This window comes from Rhinopithecus roxellana, chromosome 1, assembly GCF_007565055.1.
Source record: "Rhinopithecus roxellana isolate Shanxi Qingling chromosome 1, ASM756505v1, whole genome shotgun sequence".
NCBI lineage: Eukaryota > Metazoa > Chordata > Mammalia > Primates > Cercopithecidae > Rhinopithecus > Rhinopithecus roxellana.
Window position 1 is genome coordinate 195,810,793 of NC_044549.1, and position 24,790 is coordinate 195,835,582.

The 24,790-nt window shown below is 40.6% G+C and overlaps 1 pseudogene; it reads left to right on the forward strand.

The window, feature by feature from the left end:
• Nucleotides 1-1,572: 1,572 nt before the first annotated feature.
• LOC104670994 lies at nucleotides 1,573-23,456 on the forward strand (annotated as a pseudogene).
• The last annotated feature ends 1,334 nt before the right edge of the window (nucleotides 23,457-24,790 follow it).

Consider the following 24,790-nt stretch of genomic DNA (forward strand, 5'->3'; position numbering starts at 1 on the left):
ATGCCAATTTAGAATTGTGCCCCTAGCTAGGCCCCTGATCCTGATGAGGGTCTCCAGGAAAATATCAAGCCATTCATCCCTTCCCCAGCCCACATCGGCTAACTGTCCAAAGATTTACTAGTGGTCTGGGAACCCAATCATTTAAATCCAAGAAAAGGATGACAAGATGTCTCTCTCTGCCTAAACCCAGGGCAGTGGAACCACCTTACGTACCCTTGTTTGGCAACCAGGGGGAAGAAATTATTATGGTTCTAGGGCCAAATGGACTGGAGGGGAACAGAACACTTCTCAAACTCAGTGACCATCTGAACTCAAATAACCAAACTTGGAATCCACCAGTAAAATTAAATCTAGCAATCTTTCTACGACTTTCATCACTTCAAGTCATTCTCATATAACTTTTCTTCAAACTTTTGTCCTTGCTGTGTCTGATCTATAGGAATAATAGTAGGACAAGAGGATAATTAACTTTCTTCACTGAAACCCTTTGAGACTACCCTCTGTTTCTTGCTGGAAACTGGCAGATCCTCCTCCAAACCAAGGGAAAGTTAGGAGTGTTCGTGACAAGAGGAATGCCTGGAACCAGGATTGAATACCACCAGCAGTTTGTCTGTCTCTGTCTCTGCCTCTTATATCTCACTCTAGACCTGTTTTTGCCACTTGGCCAGAGACACAGGGACATGGATAGCACAGGAATAGAGCATTTGAAACTGGATTCCCTTGGCTTGTCTAGTTTCAGCACTGTGGTGGAGGACAGTTGCCTGCTGTGATCGGCTTCCACACAAAACCTCAGGCTTTCATATCAGAGGCAGGAAATTACTTAGCCAGGTGCAAGCACATCCCAGAAGTTACCATTCCCAATCCTCAATCAATAGTTGATGAGATCGTGTCCCTGGTCCTTTTCTGGGGGAAAATTGGAGGCACATTTTATATAGTTCCTCTGAGGGTATGCAATGGATTGAGCTCCAGTTGCCCAGAAGTTCACTAATGCCATCTGTCTTAGTCCATTTTGTGCTGCTATAACAGAATACCTGGGACTGAGTTATTTATTTACAAAAACCCAGAAATTTATTTCTTACAGTCCAAGATCAAGACACCAGCATCTGATTAGGGCCTTCTTGCTGTGTCCTTAGATGGCAGAAGGCAGAAGAGGGGAAGCAGGAAGAATTACTGCCATCAAGCTCCTTTATAAAGATCCCTAATCCCATTCATGAGGGAGGGGCCCTCACGGCCTAATCACTTCTTAAAGGCACTGCCTCCTAATACTATCATGTAACTGGCAACATCTGAATTTTGGAGGGGACACATTCAAACCTTAGCACCATTTGTTGACTTGTCTCCTTTACCTGTCTTACTTTCCCTTTTTCCTCACATCTGCTTCCTGGGATCACCTCACAAATAAACCTCCTCACCCAAATTCTTGTTTGAGGGTCTGCTTTTGGTGAAACCCAAACCAGATAGAAAAGCTTTCATCTTTCTAGTACAGCATATGGTGTGTCATCTTCTGAAAGGAAGGGAGAAAGGTCACAGTAGGGTGACTCAAAGGAGATGAGAAACTTCAGTGGGGTAGTCATGAAGGGGTCGACTGAGATTGGAATTCATCCTCTTGAGGAGAGTTTAGCCATGCTGTGCTACGACTGTGTCCACACGGCCCAAGCCAGGAGAGAGCAGGAGGTGGTTGAAGGACGGGAAGACATGCAATGGGAAGGACCTCCAGACACTGCTTCAGGCTGTGGGTTGAGTTTAATTTTCTCCATGTTACTTATTTTGGGACCCAGGCTGGATGGGAGGTAGCTTCGTGGGGAATGCTGTTCTGATGACAGATGGCAGAAACCCAAGAAAGCAAACCAAACCATGCAAGTACATTTAATGCCTGTGGTTGAATGGACATATGGTACCTCTACTCACATTTCAAGTCACAGATCAAACCCAAAACCAGTGGAGCAAGGGTGTATACATGGCCAACAAGAGAGCCTTGGCAAGGACAACAAAGGATGATGAACAAGTAACACCATCTACCTGTCCAGTCTACAAAAGGTATGCAGCTGGCTTCTCCCTTTTTCCATAGAGGCACAGGGACACCAAGTGGTGCTCTCTGATGACTGGCAATATCAGCCATATCCCAGCCCCCCAAAAGTCACTTAACGCCCAGTTTCCCATGAGTCACTCAAAAATGAATTCCTGAAGTGGTCTTTAAATCTGTGTTCTCACATCCTGTTCCAACCAAGCCTAAACTATGTATTTCTCTACTTGGCAGTCAGGATCTAAAACAGGGCAGAGGGAATGACATCAGGGTGCAAGGTTTCCTTCTTTTCTGCTCTTCTTTGAGTAGGATAATTTTGCAGAAGGCGTCTCCTCCTTTAGGTATGAGGTTAGAACTTGTTGAATTCCCCCTGACACTATGGAGTCACTAGACTCCCACGAAGGGTCCTGATGGGAGTGGAACCCAGATGGGGGATGTGCCAAAATACTTTCTTCATGACAAAGAATGCACAGGTCAAATAATAATCATGGTGTCTACATTACCAGATTATGTATGTCCCCACACACACATGCACACAGCACGCACGCGCACACACGCACGCACACACTGTTCTTTTTCCCTCTTTTCTCCCATTTTTGCCTCAGTAGTTGATAAGTTTTGGATCCGTGTTCCCACTCAAATCTCATGTCAAATTGTAATTCCCATGGTTGGAGGTGGGGCCTGATGGGAGGTGATTGGATTGGGGAGGTCTCTAATGGTTTAGCATCATCTCCCAGTGCTGTTCCTGTAACAGAGTTCTCATGAGATCTGGTTGTTTAGAAGTATATAGCACCTGCTTGCTCTCTCTCTTCCTCCTGCTCCAGCCATGTAAGACATGCCTGTTTTTCCTTCACCTTCCACCATGATTGAAAGTTTCCTGAGGCTTCCCCAGAAGCGCCTATGCTTCCGGGACAGCCTGCAGAGCCAAGAGCCAATTAAACCTCTTTTCTTTATAAATTGCCCAGTCTCAGGTATTTATAGCAATGTGAGAATGGACAAACACAGTGACACTAATGAGGAAGTAGGCTGGCTGTGCATCAGAGTCAGGAGAAATGGGATGCAATTGTACATGGACTTGAGAAAAGCATTTGATAAAAACACAATTCTCAGCATAGCACAGAGACGTAGAATGTGTATTAATTAACATTTTAGGAGTTGTGATGTTAACTTTCATTGGTATATAGTATATGTTTCATAATACTAATGCAGTCTGTTAAAAATGAGGTTCCAACAACTGTGTTAGGTTTTCAGGAAAGAAAGGAATTACAGAAACTTTTTCAGGTGTGTCTTCCTGCAAAAGTAGGTCTCATTATTTCCATTGACCTTGAGAGAACAGACTTGGCGAGATCAGAATACTTGCCAAAGGCCACACAGTAAAATGGCAGACTAGGGACCAGGGAGGTGTGAGGTTCAATGGTAAAAGGCCCTAGTATTAAGCTAGACCTGTTTTTGAGTCACAGGGAGTTTTAGCTAGTGCCCCTGTGACTCAAAAGCAGGTCTAGCAGGTCTCCTTCTTTCTCTTGGGTAGAATAGTGCTAAGTAAGGAAGGAGGAAAAAGAATCTCAAGTTGTGGACATTCAGAGAGACCAAACCTCAAACTCATCACAGAAGGTGACTATATAATAGGTTCCACCACTCTGTCATGAATATCTGTTATCTTATATCTAAGTCTCACAGGTCAAGGCAAGAATGGTGATATTTCATTCATCAGTACTTCCCTCACCCTCAGAGTGGTTTTCTTCTCTGTGAAGGCCAAGTTTCTCTCCACTCTGAATAAATTAAAAGCTGGCATTGTGATTTTTCTATGAATGGAGAGGGCAAGCCCATGGCCTTTCCTCCTGCTGCAGAAGCAAGATAGCAGAGGCAGAGGCAGGGCATTCACCTTTCCACCAAAGCTGAATCTTTTTCCCCAGATGAATAAGAACTGTGGAGGTTCACAACAGAGAAAAGCTCTGGGACCCTCCAGGTGGCAGGAAGTGGAAGAGGGGTTTTTTCTTCAGACAACAGCCTTTCTGATTGGGGGTGCCAGCTCTTTCTGTTCCTCCTTTTAGTGGACTGTGACATCTTCCCAGCATGCTCTTCTGTCCTTGTTCTGCCAACAGAACTCTTCTTTACTTTGGGAAAACCAGTCCATATAGTTTGGATGCACCTATAATTCCCTTCCTCCCACCCTCTCAGTCCTAGTCACAGGATGAACAGTGACCACTGATGTAGCCAATCAGAGCACCTCATTCTCTTGGTTGCAGTGATTGGTCCACAAATGAGCACCTAATCCAAGCAGACAATCAAAGTTCTTCCACAATATTCGTTATATTAACAATGAGGCAGCTGCCCTGTCTTTATCTTGGATAAAGTAGGATGAGTGAGTCCGCTTTATAATGCAGCCAGCACAGAGGATTGGCAGGGGTGAGAGAAAAGGAAAGGGACAGAGGTTGGACAGCATCTTTTAACACCTGAATCCATCTATGCCTGAATGGAGACAAATAACTGGATTTCCTATGTATAGTAGTTAATAAATTCCAATTTTGTTTAAGCTCATTTGAGCCACGTTCATGTTACATTCAATTACATTTGAACCTTGACTTCTATAAATTCTGTACTGCATTTATCCAGGTGAATGGTGGAAGAAATCTTTTTTTCTTGGGGTGGGAAGGATATTTGTGACTAAATCAAAGATTCACACTCCTCCTTGGAAAAGGCCATTTAAATGTGCATACATTGTGTTGATTATCGTCTTTTCCTGCCATCTTCTGCCTTGTGCTGGAACTAAATGCAATTTGAGCCCTCAGTCTGGAAGGCTCTGGAGTTGTAAAATGCTCAAGGTTCTCACAGTCTCTCTTCTCTCCTCCTCCATGCTGATGGAGTAGATGTGGAGGAGAGAGTTTTAGATCTCTTCCCCTTAACACACAGCTGGGATGCTGCTGGGAAGGAAACAGTTCGTGAACCCCATTTCATTTCAGCAAAGGTTTAGAATGCATAAGACTTAGCCGTGGCTTTGAGAATGTTTTGGTGAGGGTGGGGGGTGATGATCATCCATATGTATGATGTTGAATGTCCTCTTCAGAATAGTCACCTATGAAATGTCCCTTGTACTGAGCCAGGTCTGCCTCTCCAACGTCACAGGGTGGCCCACACACAGCTGAACTGCAAGCGTGGTGCTCTCTGGCAGGAACAAACTGCAGTCTGCTTAATTTTTCTGAACCGCATTGACAGTGAAGTGGCTATATGATTACAGGGAACTAAGGCTGATTTACAAAGTAGGTAGGGCTTGTGCAAAGATGTTACTGCTGTGCTTTCAGCCTCTGAGGACTGCAGAGACAAACTATTGGCTTTGCAAATTAGTAATACAAGCCTTCTGAAATTAGGCCAAGTCTGAAATAAGTTGAATTAAGAGCTAGTAAGAATTTTAAAAACAATTATACCTTCCTTAACGTATAATTAAAGTACAATAAACTACACATACTTAGAATGTACATCTGTCTACACCCTTGAAGCCATCATCACAATCAAGGAAACAAACATTTCCATCTCCCCTCAAAGTTTTCCGGTGTCTCTTCCCTCCTTTAACGCCCTCCCCATGCAACCCCTGATCTCTTTTCCATTACTATAGATTAGTTTCCAGTTTTTAGAATTGCTAATAACAATGTCAGAGTAAGTTTAAAACAGTGTCTAGATAAGACAGGGCTACCTCCTCTGAACAGGTGGGGAAAGCTCCCCTGAATTTGTCCAGTTGAGGGCAGAGGCACTCTCTGCCCACTCTAAATTCCTAGTTTTCCTCTCACTGTCCCTTGAGAAACAAACCATATGCTAGCTGGGGTGGTGGTGTGTGATATGGAAACTTTGCAATAGGAGCTAGTGAGGAAGAGCCAAGCATATTAGGGGGATGGAGTGGAAGACAAGAGGAATAATGTGAAAGGAGGGTGAGGTAGACAGAGACTGATCCTCGGCACTACACCTTTGTCAAGGTTAAAATCAAAGAAATGAACTTTAAACTCAAGCACAGGGAATGTAGGAGGATTGCCTTTAAATGCCAATGTCTCTAAACAATGAAGCAAGTTAGTAGCAGAAATAGTGAAGTTGCTCCTTCTGGCATTCCATTTTATTTTAAAAAGATACATTCTTATCTTTATGACTCCAAGTAGCCATGGTCCAGTCTAAAGGCAGAGGAATGGACTAAAGATATTCTAAAATCTCATCCAGTTCTGACTGTCTTAAAGTATGTTTTACACAGACATACTTTAAGAGTAGCTGGCCGGGCGTGCTGGCTCACGCCTGAATTTCAGCACTTTGGGAGGTTGAGGCGGGTGGATCACCTGAGATTAGGAGTTCGAGACCAGCCTGGCCAACATGGTGAAATCCCCGTCTCTACTAAAAATACAAAAATTATCTGAGCATGGTAATTGCACGCCTGTAATCCCAGCTACTCGGGAGGCTGAGGTGGGAGAATTGTTTGAACCCGGTAGGCAGAGGTTGCAGTAAACAGAGATTGAGCCACTGCACTGCACTTCAGTCTGGGTGACAGAGCGAGACTCGGTCTAAAAAAAAAAAGTAGTTCATTGAGTGAATATTTATTTATTTAATTTATTTATGTGACAGTCTTGCTCTGTCACCCAGATTGGAATGCTATGGCACGATCTCAACTCACTGCAACTTGAGTGAACATTTAAAAGTGCCTGAACTTAACTTGACAAGGTCCATTTTGAGACTGAGTGGTAAAGCCTTTGTGTCAAGATCAGCAGTGATGTGGGACACGGGTCTGTTCTGCATGCCAGCTGCAGTGTGCACACTCTGCTGCTGTCCTGGGACTAAAGACGGGGCAAATGTGACCCACCATTGCTGTCAATAAACTGCCTTTGAAGCATAATTTTAGGCTCAGTAAGTAGCATCATTAAAACTGTAAGAAGGCATCATTAAAACTGATATTATTTACATGTACAAACAAATCATGCTCAGACTTCCCCCGTACATTCTCTCTCAAGCAATAAAAAAAATTGATGGATACAATTCTATAGTTGAACAAATATCAACTCTGATATCTTGGCTCTCTTCAGTGTTTCAGGGCTACAGGTGGTCACTATTTGCTACCTGAAATATCATTTTGTTTATCTTTTATAAAACCACATTGCAATTACGTTAGAAATTAATGTCAAATGAATTGGTAATCAATTCTTGAGTGTCTCCTCATCTGGGGAGGAGGTGGAGTACTGGGGGAAGTACTCTGAAGTCATTAAAGGTGGAAAATTCTCCCCTTTGTGGTTTTCCTCACTTTGTGGTGTCAGTGTCTGTGTGCTTGCTTGCTCCCCGATCTGATCCCCAAGGCAGAGGCCGTGCCATATCTGTCTTTAAATTCTTAGTAGCTAACCCAGTGTTAATACATAGCAAGAACTAAATAAACATGTATTGAATAAAGGAATGAATGAACCAGAGTTACTACTGTCAAAAATATTCATATTTTTTCTAGCTTTTTCGTAAAATAAGTAAGTGTTTAAAATATTCATGAATAGATTTCCCCACCCGCCATGGGTTCATTATTTCCTTAAAGTATGATTCCATGAATTTGATTTTTGAATTAAGGAATATATATTTTATCTTTTTAATGTATTTAATATTGCTTTTAAAGCTGATTTTAAAGTCAATTTATAATTGTAACACCAGCAATAATGGGACAACGATTATTATAGCACATAGACTTGATGTGTGTCCTAATATAATGCAGTTTGAAATACACAGTGCTATGATATATTTTTTCCCAATATTTTAACCTTAATTTAGAAATAACTTTTAGTCTCAGAAGATGGGTTGTTCTCTAAGACATCTGTCTGATCAGGTCTCTTCAATTGGTCAGTGTCATGAAACACAAAAAGGGCGGAAAGGGAGGATATTCTAGATGAAAAGAGATTTGAAAGACACAACAACAAAGGCAATCTGTGGACCTTGATTGGATGTTTGTTCAAACCAATTAGCTAAAAAGTCATTTGGAGGACAATTGGGAACATATAATATAAAATGAATATTAGATAATATAAAGGATTTTTTTGTTTGTTTGTTTGAGACTGAGTCTCAGTCTGTTGCCCAGGCTGGAGTGCAGTGGTATGATCTCAGCTCACTGGAACCTCCTCCTCCTGGATTCCAGTGATTCTCTTGCCTCAACCTCCTGAGTATCTGGGACTACAGGCATGCACCACAATGCCTGGCTAATTTTTTGTGTTTTTAGTAGAGACAGGGTTTCATCATGTTGGCCAGGCTGGTCTCAAATTCCTAACCTCAAGTGATCTGCCTGTCTTGGCCTCCCAAAGTGCTGGGATTACAGGTGTTAGCCACCATGCCGGGCCAATGCTTTTCTTTCAGGCTGAAGAAATCCCTTTAGCATTTCTTGTGGGACAGGTCTGGTGTTGAAATCCCTCAGCTTTTGTTTGTCTGGGAAAGTCTTTGTTTCTTCCTTCATGCTTAAGGGATATTTTCAGCAGATATATTACTCTAGGGTAAAAGTTTTTTCCTTCAGCACTTTAAACATGTCATGCCACTCTCTCCTGGCCTATAAGGTTTCACTGAAACGTCTGCTGCCAGTCATTTGGGAGCTCCATTGTATGTTACATGTTTCTTTTCTCTTGCTGCTTTTAGAATTCTTTATCTTTGACCTTTGGGAGTTTGATTATAAAATGCCTTGAAGTAGTCTTCTTTGGGTTAAATCTGCCTGGTGTTCTATAACCTTCTTGTACTTGAATGTTGATATATTTCTCTAGGTGTGAGAAATTCTCTGTTATTACCACTTTTAGTAAACTTTCTACCCCTATCTCTTTTGCTACCTTCTCCTTAAGGCCAATAACTCTCAGAGTGGTCCATTTGAGGCTATTGGCTATTTTCCGGATCTTGTAGGCATGCTTCACTGTTTTTGAAGCCTTTTTCTTTTGTCTCCTCTGACTGTGTATATTCAAAAAGTCTGTCTTTTGGGCGGATCACGAGGTCAGGAGATCGAGACCATCCTGGCTAACCCGGTGAAACCCCGTCTCTACTAAAAAAAAAAAAAAAATTAAAAAAAAAAAAGTCTGTCTTCAAGCTCACTAATTTTTTTTTCTGCTTGATCAGTTCTGCTATTAAGAGATTCTCATGCATTCTTCAGTGTGTCAGTTGCATTTTCAACTGTAGAATTTCTGCTTGATCCTTTTTAATTATTGTAATCACTTTGTTAAATTTATCTGATAGAATTCTAAATTCCTTCTCTGCATTTTATTTGAGTTGCCTCAAAAAAGCTATTTTGATTTCTTTGTCTGAACGGTCATATATCTCTGTTTCTGCAGGGTTGGCCCCTGATAGCTTATTGAATTCATTTGGTGAGATCATGTTTTCCTAGATGGTATTGATACTTGAAGATGTTCTTCAGTGTCTGGGCATTGAAGAGTTAGGTATTTGTTGTAGTCTTCACAGCCTGGGCTTGTTTGTACCTGTCTTTCTTGGGAAGGCTTTCTATGTATTCAAAGGGACTTGGGATTCAAGCCCAATAACACTGTGGTTTTTGCAGACTCAGAGGTACCATCTTTGTGGTCTTGGATAAGAACCAGAAGTCTTCTCTAGATTATCAAGCAAGAGTCTCTTGTTTTTTTTTTGCCCCCCCCCCCCTTACTTTTCCCCAAACAGAGTGTTTCTCTGTGTGCTGAACTACTGGGGGTGTGCATATCTGTGGCCATCACCACAGGGATTGCTCTGGGTCAGATCTGAAGCCAGCACAACACTGGACCTTGCCTAAGGCCCTTCCCTTCAGGGTGGTGAGTTTCACCAGGTCCCAGGCATATCCAGAGGTGCTGTCTGGGAGCCAGGAATTGGAGTCAAAAACCTTCGCAATTTATCTGATGTTCTATTCTCAATGGCTAAGCTGGCGCTCAAACCACAACACAAAGTCCTTCCTGCTCTTCCCTCCCATTTCCACAGACAGAGAAGTCTCTCCCTGTGGCCACCACCACCACTGGTCCATGGCAGGGTTCTGTCAGGCCACCACTAATGTTCACGTAAAGCCCAAAGTTTCTTCCGTCAGCTTGTGGTGAATGCTGCCAGGCCTGGGGCTCACCGTTCAGGGCAGTGGGCTTCTCTCTAGCCCAGAGCAGGTCCAGAAATGCTGTCTAAGAGTAGGCCTAGGGGCCTGAACTTGGGACCTCTAAGAGCTCTGCCCACTGTGGTTGAGCTGGCACTTAAAGTGGAACACAAAGTCCCCTTTACTTTTCCCTCTGCTTTTTTCAAACAGATGGAGTCTTTCCCTGTAGCCATTATAGCTGGGAATGTGCTGGATCACCCCAAAGCCAATACATGTCAGAGCCAAAGGCCCATGGCATACTCCCTGGGTATCACTGGAAGTTACTCAGGCCCCAAGGGCTCTTTAATCAACAGGTGATAAATCCTGCCAAGAATGGGTCCTTCCCTTCGAGGTAGCAGGTTCTGTTTAGGTCCAGAGTGTGTCTAGAAATGTCCAGGTGCCAGGTCTTGAATGGAGGCCTTACATCTCTGTCCAATTACCTATCCTACTGTGGCTAAGCTGGTATCCAAGTTGTAAGACAAAGTCCTTTTCACTCTTTGCTCTCCTCTCTTTCAACAGAAGGAAAGAATTACTTTCATTGCTGCAAGCTGCACTGCCTGGGATGGAAGGAGGGATGGCACAAATATTCCTTTAGCCACATCAGCTGGTGTCTCCCTAGGTCACTAGACACCCTAGTTTACTGGCTCTAAGTCCAGTCTAGCACTAGGAGTTGCCTAGGGATTGGAGTCCTTGTGTCCTAGACTGTCTTTCAAGTTCACCTACAACTCCAGAGCACTTCAGTCCACAGTAGTGATGCTTGCTGAGAAACTCAAGTTCTGACCGCTGGGATGGGCTATTCCCCTCTGGCTCAGTCTGGTCCATTCACAGGCACTTGCTGAGCCCAGCATGGCTTTATTTTCCTCTATGGCAGGGCAGTACAGAGTTCAATGTAATGTACCCCAGTGAATGCGCTCTCCTGGCGATTCAAGACTCTCCTGCCTTCCTCAATGCCTCTTTTGGCGATACAAAGTTAAATCCAGGTACTGTGATTGCTTACCTGATTTTTGTTTCCTGTGATGGTGCTTTTCTCTGTGTAGGTAGTTGTTAAAGCCTGGTGTTCCAGCAGGGAGGACAAATTCAGCCATGTTGCTCCACCCTTCTGATTGTGAAATTTCAATTAGCACATTATCCTGCCAAGTGAAAAAGAGTCTCATTATGATATGGAGTCTTGTGCTGACATCTTGGGACAAGCTGCCCACGCATGAAGTTGTCAACTTCTTGACCTAGTTTGCAGTCTGAATGTCTCCAGTTATGCTATAGGGTGGCTTGGTGAACTTTCAGAGTGGCCTATACATCAGGCATGAGACTTGTTTCTTAAAATTACCTAGCTTCTGCTTGTAGGGCTTCAGGAATAGAACAGTTCCCAGTTTTCATAATTTTATAGAAGCTTGATTGAAGAAACCTAGAAGAATTTAGAATCTAGTCTAGCCTACAGGTACATAACAAATACTCAAAATAATGCATAGGACTACAATCTAATAACAAGTGTATTATAGCTTTTCCTTAGAAATATAACTTTTTCTGTCTATATTGATCACCTAATAATCTCATATCTGAAATCTTGAGGCTAAGAAGCCAAACCAAAGCAGACTTTAGATTTTACTTCCAGTCTTAAGGTTCCTGAGCCTGCCAGGAAATGATAATTTTTACTTACTCTCTGTAAGACTGGGAACCCTTGAAACCAGGCATTCTGTACACATTCTCAAATGTAATATTCCAGTCAGAGCTTTGGTAATATAACAAATGTTTCCAGTTGTATGCTGTTATAAAGAGAGCAAATTTTTATTGAACTTATGCAAATAACTATATTGCCTATATCACACACAAATATATAACTATATTATGCAAAAAACTAAATGAATATTCACAGATAATTTCCACCTTTTGGAGAATTCAAGTAGGGAGAAAGAAATAAATGCTTCTGCCTTTGTTCATAAAAATATACTTTACCAAATTTCTTTAAACTACAGACAGCTTAAGACAGAATATTTTCTTTTTTCTTTTTCTTTTTCTTTCTTTCTTTTTTTTTTTTTTTTTTTTTGAGACAGGGTCTTGCTCTGTTGCGGAGGCTGGACTGCAGTGGTGTGATTTTGACTCACTTAAACCCCTGCCTCCCAGGCTCAGAAAATCCTCACACCTCAATATTCTAAGTAGCTATGACTACAGGCGGGTGCCACCATGCCCGGCTAATTTTTTTGTATTTTTAGTACAGACTGGGTTTCACCATGTTTCCCAGGCTGGTCTCGAATTCCTGGTCTCAAGGGATCTGCCTGCCTTGGCCTCCCAAAGTGTGGGATTACAGGCATGAGCCACTGCACCCGGCTGAGATAACATTTTCTTAAATATGGAAAACAAAACATTTAAGTGAAGAACCAATAATGTTTGAAATAAAAGTCATAAAAACATTATCTTCATCAGTTATTTAATCTCTTTTAATTAATTTTTGTTGTGCTTGACCTTGATTTGTTGTCTCACAAATTCACCAGTTTCTTCTTAGAGTTCTGAAATTTTTTATTTAGTCAATTGTTCTTAAAGTTATTAAAAAAAGAAAAAAGAAAACCTCTGGCCAGGCGCTGTGGCTCATGCCTGTAATCCTAGCACTTTGGGAGGCCTAGGAGATCAGATCTCTTGAAGTCGGGATTTTGAAACAAGCCTGGCCAACATGGTGAAACCCCGTCTCTACCAAAAACACAAAAATTAGCTGGGTGTTGTGGCGCACACCTGTAATCCCAGCTACTCATGAGGCTGAGGTGGGAGGATCACTTGAACCCAGAAGGCAGAGGCTGCAGTGAACTGAGATTTCCCCACTGCACTCCAGCCTGGCGACAGTCCATCTCAAAACAAAAAACAAGAAACAAACAAACAAACAAACAAACCCAAACCTCTATTGAAGAGTAATTGTCAGAGTCTTTTTCACAAATCTGATTGCAAATACTGTTAGAGAAAAATCAAAACAATAACTACGGATGACAAAAACTTAGAAGAACCATGGTTAAAAATCTGATAGAAGTTCATTATAATCAGCAATTGATAAGGAAATTGATTATTTCTGTGACATATAACATAATAAGCAGAATTATGACTGGCAATATATTGGATTTTAAGAGTTTTATACACTTTGGAACATTCATATCAATAATACATAGATGCAACTGAAAGAAGATCTAGTGTCATTTATTTGACAATGCTTCCCATGTAACTTACTAAATAAGGCTAATCATTTAATATCTCTAAAGATGAGAGATACATCCTTTGATGCTCTCCAGGGATCTGGCTGTAATATCCCAAAGTTGATTTTAGGTCAAAAAGACTTAATTTAGAATTTTGATAATGGGGAGGCCTGTTAAAGATGACAACATGTTTAAAACCCTTGATTAAGACAGGATAACAGACTGAGTACAGTGGCTCATGCCTGTAATTTTAGCACTCCTGGGAGGCCAAGGCAGGCAGATCACTTGAGCCCAGCAGTTCAAGACAAGGCTGTGCCACACAGTGAGAGCCTGTCAGTACAAAAATTAGCTGGGCATGGTGGTGTGCCCCTGCAGTCACATTTAGGAGGCTCAGGTGGGAGAATCACCTGAGCCCAGGAGGTCAAGGCTGCAGTGAACCGTGATGGTGCCACTGCACTTCAGCCCGGGTGACAGAGTGAGACCCTGTCTCAAAAAACAAACAAACAAACAAACAAAAAAAACACAGCATAACAGGTCACTGTTAATTAAGTAATAAAATTGAATAATAGTAAGTCATTTAACCAGAGTGATAATCAGAATTCAAACACAAAACAGAAACTTACACTGATGTAAAAGAAAAAATGCTTTAACCTTTTCAAAGCCTGGTTTTCCCAAGTAATCAGAAAACCTAATAAAGACAACACAGGAAAGTGTCTTCGTAAAACATAAACATTTTGTTCTTAGGCTAGTTACCAAAAAGATAAAGAAAAACCTCCTTCAATGTGATTACCTCTTCTCATAGGAAGCCCATTCAGATACCTGGAAATGAACCTGATGAAAAGGTACTTGCATTTTATCAGATATAGTAAGAGTGTGGGCCCAAAGGTGATGAGCATTATACCATATTATAGAAAAATGTAAACAAGTAAACCAGTACCTTGTACTTGTACAGGGAAATGCATGGCTCTTAGGAAAAGCATGAGATGTCTCCTTGTTGCATGGAGCAATTAGGACACATCAAGAAATTGTCATGCAGGAGGAAAACATTGCTTTCCCAGGCCTTCAAAATAGAGCATTTCAGTGTCAGGTCATAACAGCAGAGTTAGTACTGAAGAAAAAAGTTACAGGAGCTGACAAGAAAGTTAAAAGAGTTATCACCCCAGCCAAACCAGAAGATGTGTGTGTGTGGTCTGCAAATCACGTGCAGCAAAATACAGTAAAAGTTGAATTTCTGAGACATGAATTTGAGAAGCCTTAAGAGCCTTAGAGAACTTCTCTACCTTGAGAAATTAGATAACCACTCTAAACAAAGAAGATGGCATTTCCAACCTGAAACTAGAGAAATTAAATGCATCTCAGAAAGAAACTCAGCAGAAATAGAAACTGTAAAACAGGAAGAAGCTGCAGTTTGTAATACACCTGTTAAACAGCTTTCAGAATTAAAAATCAAAACTCCTTGCAGTGTTAGTAAGAGCAGATCAATACTTCGAGAAAACTTTGTTGTTTTAACATAGGAGAGCAGATTAATTTGTTTTCTATCATTGTATTATTTTTTTCTTGAGATGGAGTCTCGCTCTGTCACCCAGGCTGGAGTGCAGTGGCGCGATCTCGGCTCACTGCAAGCTCTGCCTCCTAGGTTCACGCCATTCTCCTGCCTCAGCCTCCCGAGTAGCTGGGACTACAGGCGCCTGCCACCATGCCTGGCTAATTTTTTAAAAAAATTTTTTAGTAGAGATGGGGTTTCACCGTGTTAGCCAGGATGGTCTTGATCTCCTGACCTTGTGATTTGCCCACCTTGGCCTCCCAAAGTGCTGGGATTACAGGCATGTGCCACTGCACCCAGCCCTATCATTGTATTTTTAATATCACAGCTCAATTTTTAGAAGGACTTATAATTTCCTTCTAATTATAGCCAACTTGATCACACACAAAAATGTCTTTCATAAATTCATGCTTCACAAACATTTTGTGATATACACATACCATCTACGACATGCTTAGACTTTCTACTTTGAATTATACTTCCTCTTTCTTAAATTATCAGTCATTTGACTTTCAGAGAAAAGTTTACCACACATAATTCTTTCCCATACAAAATTATTCTTTTTTCTTTTTAACTCTTTACCAAAACTATATCCTCATGCTTATAACTTTCTTTACATCTCTCTCTGTCCTACTTACTGGTTTATTTCTATCTTGTTTATATTTCCTTCCCAAACTCATATTTTGAAATAACCTTTAATAACCTCTGAACTTAGAACACGTGTTTTTTATTATTCTAAATGACGAACACATTTTTATGCCTTTCTTACATTTTATCTCATAAAAATCTTTGGTATGCTTTATATACAGAATTTTATATATTAATTAGAATTTTTAATTCTTAGTAACCTCAATTTCTAGTGAAAACCTAGGAAGCAAGAAGTTTTAAAAAATGTTATGACAACATGTTTATTTTTGAAGTATTTTTATAGATTTTGGAGATGCAACTGCAGTTTAAAAAACAGATTTAGGAGGTACAAGTGCAGTTTTGTTAAATGGATATATTGCATAGCACTGAAGTCCAAGCTTTTAGTGTAGCCATCACCCAAATAGTGTTCATTGTAACCATCAAATAACTTATCAACCCTCACCCTCCTTCCACCCTCTCACCCTTCCAAGTCTCCAGTGTCCATCATTCCACTCAATATGTTCATATGTGCACATTATTTAGATCCCACTGTTCGTTTTTTTTTTTTTTTTTTTTTTTTTTTTTTTGAGACAGTCTCATTCTATCACCCATGCTGGAGTACAGTGGTGTGATCTCAGCTCACTACAATCTCAGCTGCCCAGGTTCAAGCAATTCTTCTGCCTCAGCCTCCTGAATAGCTGGGATTACAGGCGCCACCACGACTAACTAATTTTTGTATTTTTAGTAGAGGTGGGGTTTTGCCATGTTGGCCAGGCTGGTCCTGAACTCCTGGCCTCAAGTGATCTACCCATCTCAGCCTCCCAAAGTGCTGGGATTACACTGCACCCAGCCTAGCTCTCACTTCTAATTGAGGACATGCAGTATTTGACTTTCTGTTTCTGAGTTATTTCACTTAATAACCTCTAGTTTCATTTGTGTTTTTGCAAAAGACATGATTTCATTCTTTCCATAGCTGAGGAGTATTTCATGATATATATATATGCCACATTTTCCTTATCCAATCATTGATGGATATTTAAGTAGATCCCATATCTTTGCTTTTGTGAATAGTGCTACAATAAACATGTGAGTGCAGATATCCTTTTTATGTAATGATTTATTTTCCTTTGAGTAGATACACAGTAGTGGGCTTGGTGGATTAAATGGTAGTTCTATTTTTAGTTCTATGAGAAATATCCATACTGTTTCCCATAGAGGTTGTACTAATTTACATCCCCACCAATTGTGTTTAAGAATTCCCTTTTTTCCATATCCTCACCAACATCTGTAATTTTTTTGACTTTTTAATAATAGCCATTCTCATTGATATAAGATGGCATCTCATCTTGGTTATAATGAACATCTCTCCACTGATTAGTGATGTTGAGCATTTTTTCATCTGCTTCTTGGTCATTTCTATGTCTTCTTTTGAAAAATGTCTATTCATGTCCTTTGCCCAGTTTTCAACAGGGCTATTTGTTTTTCGTTGTAGTTAAGATATTTTAGTTTGTTGCAGATTCTGAATATTAGTTCCTTGTCAGATGCATAGTTTGCAAATGTTTTCTCCCATTCTGTAGGTTATCTTTCACTCTGCTGATTTTTTTTTTTTTTTTTTTTTTTTTTTTTTTTTTTTGCTGTGCAGAAGCATTTTAGTTTAATTAAGTCCCATTTGTCTATTTTCATGTTTGTTGCATTTGCTTTTGAGGATTTAGTCATAAATTCTTTGCCAAGCAAAGGGAGCAATTTTGAACTGTCTATCACATGTCAGTATTTTATAAATGAGAATTTTATTATTTTAGAAACATTTCCCCATAATGTAATTTGTGTGTATTGTTAGACTCAAATATACTTAGTCTTTCTATAAAATTTAAGAAGCCAAGGAAAAACATATTTATGTCCAACAATTTATGTTTTGGAATTTATCTTATTTGGAAATGACCTGGACATTCAATGAGTATCACTTAATTTAACATAACTTTAGAATTTTAAATCATACAAAAAATTCACTTATAAATATTTATTCCATCTATGTTTACCTAATTTATTTATTTTTATCAATATTACCTAAATTACTTATGAAAACTGAGATATGAGATAAAGCTACTCATCATTTCAAGTAATTTCCCTGTTAAACGTGTGTACAGTCTGTGAATATCAGGTGTTCACCTAAGTAAGAACTTGAAAGTTAATTATATGGGTATTTTGCTGATAACTTAGAAAACATAGCTGTTTTTATTAAGCCAACACTATTAAATTAGTCTTACTTGTCAAAGAGTTACACAAACAGAGATCATTATGTTTTTAGGCTGGGTTTATAGTTTTATTATCTTAAAATATCTAGCAAAGACAAATATAATCCTATCTGACTAGTAAATCCAGACAAAAATGTATGCTGAAATTCTGAAGACATTTTTATTTTTATTTCATCAACAAATTTAAAACAAGCGGCCGGGCGCGGTGGCTCAAGCCTGTAATCCCAGCACTTTGGGAGGCCAAGACGGGCGGATCACGAGGTCAGGAGATCGAGACCATCCTGGCTAACACGGTGAAACCCCGTCTCTACTAAAAATACAAAAACTAGCCGGGCGAGGTGGCGGGCACCTGTAGTCCCAGCTACTCGGGAGGCTGAGGCAGGAGAATGGCGTAAACCCGGGAGGCGGAGCTTGCAGTGAGCTGAGATCTGGCCACTGCACTCCAGTCCGGGCGACAGAGCAAGACTCCACCTCAAAAAAAAAAAATAAAATAAAATAAAACAAGCTTATTTATTAAAGAAATAATTACGTCACATGCACTAAAAGGCATTTGGGTTGATTACTCCATAATTTATATAAGCACTCATTTATCTAAGCCAATCTGAATAGAATTCCTTAAGGGATTTCTAGCTGACTATGGCAGATTTTACCATGCAGACACAACATACAGAATGTGTAAACACATATAGATACACATACCACAATAAAGATCTTACAGTTTTTAGAATTTTAGTCATGAGATAGTAATACATAGTAATATATACTTATTGGTTTATAAAAGATAGTTGGATCCAAATTATATTTCTTAGAAAATGGGGTCTAGTTCATATAGCTAAATGTTATTTACCCTGATAGGTAGTCTAATGAAGGCTGTGGACCAAAATTTTGAACAAAACAGTTTGGTTTTCTTTTTTTAAATCTCTTTTGCCCCTTTACACCCCTCTCTCTCTTTTTTTTTAAATCAGTTTCAAATGAATTTAGAATGAAACATTCAATTGTTTATTTTTTAGCTTGAATTGGTTGAATTGTATAAGAAAAATCAAATCTCCAAATAGGCTTGGGTGTTTTAGTAACAAATCTATGTTTTGTTTTTTTGTCTGGTTTGCTTGATTAGTCAATGTGGGTAAGAAAGCATTTTAGCAGGTTTTTTGTTTTGCTTTGTTTGCTTTTTCTCGGCATGGCAGACAAAGCCATTTTTATGCCAGAGAGACACCTCGTATTATTGCTCTGAGCTTAAGATTTTGACCTGTTTAATCTGAGAGCCTAACTTATAAACATTTATTTATGTTTTGGAATTTATTTTATTTGGAAATGACTTGGACATTCTATGAGTATCACTTAATTTAACATAACTTTAGAATTTTAAATACATAGTAATATATACTTATTGGTTTATAAAAGATAGTTGGATACAAATTATATTTCTTTGAAAATGGGGTCTGGTCATATAGCTAAATGTTATTTACCCTGATAGGTAGTCTATTTTATTTTAGAATATCAATCCCTTAATTAACTGTTCCTCACCCTAAGCAATTGTTTTTCAGGCAAACTAGAATTTACATTTCGTGTCTAGATTGTTGGTTGCCATGGAGCTGTTGTAAGTTGTAAAGCCATTAGTTTGAAAGCCCTTTAAGACTGTGAAAAAAATCTTGTCTGGAATGCCATAAGCAGTGCGTTTATCTCAATACAAGTAGAAAAATTAGCAGATTCAAAGTAGGCAGAAAAAAAATAGAGATATAGAAAACTTAGAAGGCTCTACATGTTAACTCTGCAGTTACAGTTTCTAATTCAGCTTTAAGTAAAACAAGCTTGGGGAGGTTGAATGATCCCCATGATGGCCACTGGTTTAAAAACATGGCCGGGCATGGTGGCTCATACCTGCAATTCCAGTGCTTTGGGAAGCTATGGCAGGAGGATCACTTGAGGCCGAGAGTTCATTACCATCCCGGGCAACATAGTGAAACCCCATTTCCACACACACACAAAAAAAAATTTAAAAAATTTAAAATGCATGAGGAAAATCATGTAATTGGCAGGAGTCCCCCAAAACCTGGCATGCCTGAATGTTTGAGAATATCATTTTTGTTTTATATTAATCTCTCAAGAGTGAAGAAAATTCTATAATTCCTGTCACGGAATTTGGACTGATGTTTTAGATAGTGGTGACTGTCCTAGTGGTTTTTAATTGGTTGTCTTGTGCCCACCATTTAGAGTGCTTATTTTTGCTCTCAGATAATGTTTAGAAACAAGCAAGGGGGAAAAAGGAGCCAGATGATTTACAGATGCACAAGACCAAACCCAAATGAAACAAAAAATAAGAGTGTTCACAAAAATTTTAAGCCAGGCATGCAGACCACACAAAATACTATACCAGACATGCAGACCCAGACAAAATGTAAATTCTGTAGAAACCAGAGGACTCAAATCAGAAAAGCATTGTTCTTATTCCAGATAGCACCTGCCAGAAAAGACAAAACATCTTGTATTATCTCAGAAAGTGAAAAAGAATTCACTGAGGAAAGGGAGTCCAAGAAATATAAAGGATATTTACTAGAGCAGAAAATGTAATTCATGGCAGCATGGAGCGCAAAGGGCTCAGTTGATACTTCACCTGATCCCAGGGGCTGCCGATTCCTCTGAGGTGGGTGCACTTGGGTCCCACTTCTGAGATATCATTTTATTAATCTAAATAACAAACAGGGAGGCTCTAAGAGAAAAATGTTTATTTGAGAATAGGGCACTGCAATGGGAACACGTGTGCTGTGATAAACTATGTGTATATTTAGGGAGATAAAGACAGACAACTTTTTAAAGAAAAAATGAGGATAATTACATGATTGTTTTGGAATAATTATCCTTAGCTACAAGAATCAATAATAAGAGTGGTGCCAGTACAAGATTAGATAGGCAGTTGCTGGGCAGATGTCCTTGCAGAAGAATTTTTGTGTGTGTAAGCTTGTGATGGCCTTTGTGCACAGCTTTAGTTTTTGCAGTCTTTTGTCATAATTCTTGTTATCAGGTATTTGTGCCTGAGAACTCTTCCTTCGTGGCGTTTCTTGGCTCTATTTGTGAGGATTTTTAACACAAGTGACTTTCTTTTTATTTTGACAACCTTCACAGCCCCAGTCCAGCATGATTGGTGTCCTTATAAGAAGAGGAGAAGAGACAGATGGACATACACAGTGGGAAGATGATCTGAAGATTCACAAATGGAATGCAATATGACAACAGAAGCAGAGACTGGAGTGATGTGTCCACAAGCCAAGGATTGCCAGCAACACCAGAAGTGAAGAGAAAGGCGTGGAACAGATTCTTCCCTAGAGCCTTCCCAGAGAGGAGGGCCCAACTCACACCTTGATTTCAGACTTACAGCTTCCTCTGAGAAAATAAATTTCTGTTGTTTTAAGTCACCCGGTGTGTGTTACTTGTTACAACAGTCTCAGAAAAAGAATACAGACTCTACTACAAATAAAATCTCTGGCTCAGAAAAAAAAACCATAAGCACAAATAAAAATTAAATGATTGAGTTCCAGTGTTATGAAGTGAAAAGGTCAGCAAATGCTCTCTTCCACAAACAACTATAAAACTGAACAAAACTGTAAAAAAAATCATTTCAGGGCTTGGAATAGACCAAAGGCAAACAACAAAATGAAGAGCATTTATTTATTAAAAACTGCTGAACTTTGGGTAGGAATAGTAGGAGTCTAGTTTTGCTTAAAATGAAGTTTTAACATGATTATAAGGGAAAGAAGGAAGATGTTATCTCATGCAGCTACCATCATGCTAAAACTTCTCATTCTCAAAACAATTTAAACACACAAATGACACATGAATATTTTCTCATGGCAAAATAGTAAAACAATATCAATACAATGAGATTCCATATTGATTCTCATCTTTCATTCTCATTTCTTTTCTTTGACAGTAATGCAGCTAGGAAGATAATTTATATTGTGCTTGTTTTGATATTAAATAATATCACAATGTCCTATATCACTGCTGCTGGAGCCACATCTGCAAACTCTGAGGTCAGTTCCTGTGGCACCAGCGGGGGAAGCGGGTGCTCCAGTGACCCACCCAGGGAATGATGATGAGGTGAGTGAGAATGAAGCCACAGTACAGTGGCTTTGCCGGGAGGAGACGTGTGTCTATGAGAAATGCTCTGCAGAGTTCTTTAGCATCTCTGAGTTTCTGGAACATAAGAAAAAAATCACACTAAAAATCTACGTGTTCTCATCATGAATGACAGGGAGGGGCCGGTGTCTTCAGAAGACTTCTCCAGAGCTGTACTTAGTTACCAACCACCCAGTCCAAGCAGTGAGGATGGTCACAGGGAGAATGGTGTCAGCTCAGGGGACAGGAAGAAACCAGTTATGGACCTTGCGGTGTACCTAAAGACAGAGGCCGTCCTGCTGCCCGCCTCCAAGATATAAGCTATTTACCCAAAAGCAAAGTGGCTAACGCAAATGTGACCTCGCAGGCACTATGAGGCACCAAGGTGGTGATGAATCAGCAGAGTGCAGATGTGCTGCCTGTCCCAGCGCCCATTTATGCCTGAGCAGATCCTGTGTCTGCAGCAGCAGGGGCAGCAGGTACAACTCACCCAGCAGATCGCATTCAGGTGCACATGTGGACCTCCCATGCTCTCCACTTCGGCGGTGGGTGACGACCCTGGGCAGCCGCATGTCCCAGCAGGTTTCTACGGCTGTGACTTTGCTCAGCCAGAAAGCTGGAAGCCAAGGTCTGTCTCTGGATGCGTTGAAACAAGCCAAAGTACTTCACGCCAACATCCCTTCTGCCAACATTCCCTCTGCCAACATCCCTTCTACCGCCAGCTCTCTGTCCCCAGGGCTGATGCCCTTTGCACTGAAGCCAGATGGAACCAGGTTGTTCCCAAACATCACGTCTCCTCTCCCAAGTGCTTTGCTTCCTCAGATGCCGGGCTCAGTGCTCTTCCAGAGTCCTTTCTCCACTGTGGCGCTAGACCCATCCAAGAAACGGAAGGGGAAGCCACCGAACATTTCCACAGTCAACGTCAAACCCAAAGACCAGGCGGTTCTTTACAAGCACAAGTGTCAGAGCAGTCTCCCTTCCATGTTTATCTGAGCCCAGCCAACCTATGTCACAGTTGAAGTTCCTGGCACGTTTGTGGGACCCTTAATATTGTTCCCAGGATGACTGCTTTGTTAGCAGCCCAGCCACGCCCACAGGCCCAGCCACCCCGACAGCGCAAGCAACATGGCTGCATGTAGTGTGGAAAGAACTTCTCGTCCTCTGGCGCTCTTCAGATTCACGGGTGGACTCACACTGGAGAGAAGTCATTTGTATGCAACATTTGTGGGCGAGTTTCACCACCAAAGTCAGCTTCGAAGTCCTTTACATGATCCATGGGGTGAACAATAACTCAGCCCACTGTGGGAGGAAGCTGGCCATGGAGAACACCATGGCTCTGTTAAGTATAGACAGAAAACAGTCTCAGAAATGTTTCCCAAGGAAATCCTGGCCCCTTTGGTGAACGTGGACCCTGTTGTCTGAAACCAGTAGACCAGAATGCCCAATGGCAGTCTGGCCATGAAGACCAATGAGATCTCTGTGATCCGCAGTGGGGGTGTTCCTAACCTCCTGATTTCCTTGGGGTCCAGCTCCACTGTGATTAACACCACCGTCTTCGAGATGGATGGCTCCCAATCAGGCATCAGTGCAGATGTGGAAAAACCAGGTGCTACTGACAGCATTCCCTCACTTCCTGGAAGAAAACAAGATTGTAGTCAGCTAAGCTAAAGGAGAACTTGCATGGAAGGAGAAATGCAGACACTGACATCTCTAGAATCCGCTTTTTTGGTAAACACTCATCTCCTGTTTTCTTTTTCTTACTGATATGCAAATGATGTTTTTGAAGGTTGTGACCGCAACCTCAGGCAAGTCCTCCAATCACGACTGCTGCTATGCTGCTTTGCAAAAAATTGAAAAATCAAACAACAAAAAATGTTCATACCAAAACAAATAAAGACTAACATTAAAAAATTTTTTGGAAAGAAGTGGGTCTTGCAAAGTAGCTTTTGTACTTGTGACAAACTGTATACATAGAATTTTTGTACAACCTAGAATTTTTTCCAAAAACTGGTTACCTATTTCAAGGTAGAACCATTGGAACTTATTGAACCAACATGGAAAAGACAATGACTTAGCCTAATTGAGAGGAGAGGGGTACTGTGTACTTCCATGATGACTGTATGTGGGTAAAAGGACAAGGTCTGCCATCTATTTAGGGGCCTATTTATAGACCCCAACCTTGGCCCCATCTTATTGTTTGTTTTTTTGAATGTACTTAAAAAACAATAAAACTAAGGTTGTAGAATTATAAAATTGCTCCAACTTTTTTTTTTTAAGACGGAGTCTTACTGTTTCACCCAGGCTGGAGTGCAGTGGCGTGATCTTGGCTCACTGCAACCTCCACCTCCTGGGTTCAAGTGATTCTCCTGCCTCAGCCTCCTGAGTAGCTGGGACTACAGGCATGCACCACCATGCCTGGCTAATGTTTTTGTATTTTTAATAGAGATGGGGTTTTACCATGTTGGTCAGGCTGGTTTCAAAATCCTGGCCTCAAATGATCTGCCCACCTTGGCCTCCCAAAGTGCTGGGATTACAGGCGTGAACCACCATGCCTGTCCTGCTTCAACTTTAGAACCGTAAGTCGGATGCCCTCAGATGGACTTATGGTAGTCCTAAGGGAGTTAATCTGTGTGTTGCTGCTTAAATGCAGTTCAATTGGAGCCCTGAGAGTGCCAATGTCCTCCCCACACTTCCCATGTGCTGTCGTCTTCATGAACCCCAGAAGAGGTGGGCACCTGAGCAGGGAATTTCAGGTGACTTAATTTAGTTTGTCAGTGCCTACTCTGTTGAATAACTGGGTTTTCATTCTTGAGAAGAAACTCATGGAAGGGTGTGTTTCCTATCACAGGTTCACATACTAATTTTTTTGTTGAATTTCCTTAGTTCAACAAAATTGGGACCTAAGCCAAGTAATTATGAAGTTTTTCTTGTTTTCTTCCTGAATATTTCATGAAGGCTATGAAGTTGGAATAGGCAATTCCTGGGTGTGAAAGCTTT